The sequence below is a fragment of the Marmota marmota genome, unplaced genomic scaffold (genome assembly GCF_001458135.2).
Source record: "Marmota marmota marmota unplaced genomic scaffold, marMar, whole genome shotgun sequence".
Classification (NCBI taxonomy): domain Eukaryota; kingdom Metazoa; phylum Chordata; class Mammalia; order Rodentia; family Sciuridae; genus Marmota; species Marmota marmota.
The window spans coordinates 33,283,698-33,286,410 of NW_025999990.1; positions in this window are offsets into that span (position 1 = coordinate 33,283,698).

Below are 2,713 nucleotides of genomic sequence, written 5' to 3' on the forward strand. Positions count from 1 at the left end.
GCTCCGGCCGCACGCGCCGGCGAGGGCCGCCCCTTCGCCCCGGAACTCGGAGGCGATGCTCCTCAGGAGGCCGGGCGCAGGAAACGGCGATTGGTTTCGCAGGCACCCTGGGCTGGGCGCAAGTCTAAGGCCAGCCCCATTCAGTGGCCACGGCACTACGTCCCGCCCCCAAGCCGTCCTCCCACTGGAGGCCACCGCCTACGGAGCTTGGGGCCCGGCCGCGGTTCTGCCTAGTCCCTCGTTCGCCGTTCGTGGCCTCGCTCTTCCCAGCTGTCCGCCAGCTCCCCACGCCCGCCCCTCGCTTCTTTAACCTCTCCGGCCGCAACCCACCCTTTTGCACTGCTCTTCCGGCTCCCAGCCTCGCTCCACCGCATCCCTGCCCCGCCTTCGCGGGCGAAGACCCTTACTTCCGAGCCCCGGAGCGGCACTGTAGGCTGAACTGCTTCTTTGTCGCGGGTTCGTAGAAAGGTGACCTTTCGTCGCCGTCGGGCTTCTGGTCCCGCCGCTGCTGCCCTCGCAACCGAGGCCCCACGGCAAAAGGAGAACGGACTGCGCAGTGCTCATCGGCCCAAGAAAGGGCGGGACCCGAGGCTCATGGTGCACCGGGATCCCATCGCCCCCTCCAGCAGCTCTCCCGTGGCATAGCGCTGCCTGCAGCCTGCCCAGCCGGTCACCGAACACAGTAGGGTTTCGCGTTGCAGGCCCAGAGCGGAGGGGCGGGGTGACGAGAGCAGCCTCCATAGCAACTGGCGCTTGGCGCCTTCGGCAGGTTGTGACGTCAACGGCTGGGTGCGGGCCTACGTACCTGCACACACCCCCAGCATCTTGGCAGGGGGACCCCGTTTTATCGCCTTTATTAAATTCTTAGGTTTCCCAGGAATTTTTCCTTAAAATATATTTCTAACGTTGAAGATTTAATCTTAATTGTTTGCCGTTGCTAGACTGTTTTGACCTTGCAAAAATGTGTCATGAAACAATATTATGTGGTTTTAATCCTGGGGTTAGTTAAAAATAAGATTCCTTGCGCTGTATAGAGATTCAATTTTTTGGCTTAAATGCAATGTGATTGATTCTTAAATGGTGACCGTTCATGTTCACAGTCTTACAACCAACACCATAAGAGTTTGTTGGGGGGAGGAGGTTGGTTTTTGATATCTTGGAAGAAAAGGAGGTAGGAGCCCCTACCTCTAATCTCACTACGTTTGTTTTTATTTTTGTGCTCACTTAGGCAGCATTTATACAAAAATATTTTTATTTTTTAAATGAGCCCTTAATTTGCAGATAAATCTCACAAGTGGTAAGTCTTTGAGAATGTAACAGAACTATGTGAAAAAGAAGTAAGGGAAATCTTCAGATAGCTTCAGGGAAAAAAAGATTTCATTACCATCCTTTGTTAAAGTCCTTAATTTGGGCTGGGGTTCTGGCTCAGTGGTAGAGCACTTGCCTATCATGCATGAGGCACTGAGCTCAATTCTGAGTACCACTTAAAAATAAATAAAATAAAGGTCTATCAACAACAACAACAACAAATTTTTTTTTTAAATGCTGTTTACCACCTACATTGTCCTTGGCATGGTTAACTAAAATGTATAGGAGCTGGGCATAGTGGCACACACCTGTAAGAAAAGCAGTTTGGGATCACAAGTTAAAAGCCAGCCTCAACAACTTAGCAAGGCCCTAAGCAATTTAAGGAGACGCTGTCTCTAAAGGCTGAGGATGTGGCTCAGTAGTTAAATGCCCCTGTGTTCCATCCCCAGTATCCCCCCCCCAAAAAAAAAAAAAAAGTAAAGGAGATGGTTTGGACTGAGCGCATTCACTAGGTCCATGAGAGGAGCCCAAAATGGAGTCACTCATGCCAAGTTCCCCACCACTGTGCTGAAACCAAGGTGTTTATTTGAATTTGGAAGAAATAAGAAGAGACATAATTGCCAGATTTCTGAACAATCTAATTCTAGCCTATATAATAAGGAAAGCTCTGCTTTAATCTTTAGGAGAAAAGGCCAATCCCCTTTTCTGTTTCAGTTTTCCACTGTCTTTTTCTGTCTATGAAACCTAATTCCTCTGCTAAATTCTTTGGAATACTCCTATTTTATGGAACAAGGTGTTGCCCAATTATCAAATAGCAAGTAAAAGCTATTTAAGATTTTAAAATTTGCTATAGTTTTTACCGCTCTTGGTTAGGCATTATAGAGATATGAGTTTTGCAGTCAACTAATTTACATTTTAAATATATATCAAAATGTGAGAACAAAAAGATGGTATTTGCCAAAGTGCTAAATTTTCTCTTAACAGTGACTATAATGAGGATAGAAAACCGGATGTTTGAAATTCTGTTGGATTTAGAGAATCCACATGATTCTGGAGGAGATGGATTTTAATATGCATCTTAAAACAAGAGTTTCCACAATAACAATTATTTGTCTGATGAATAGCTAGTTACACTGCCAGACTACGAGATTTTGCAGCAAGCACGGTGGAAGCTGGTCAGGGAAGCTAATTTTAGCTTCAGATTTCCTAGGAGGAGGAAGAACACATTGTGTGGGAGGGGCAACTGATCTTGGTATTCCAGGTGCTTTTCAAATTCCCTTATAAAATGGTTCTCAGATTCCAAATTTCACCATTTTGATAATATTTCAATTCATATTTCACTCATTCTGACTATTTTAGTAAATAAAGTGTATTTTTTGTGTGATAATCTTTCCCTTTATTCACT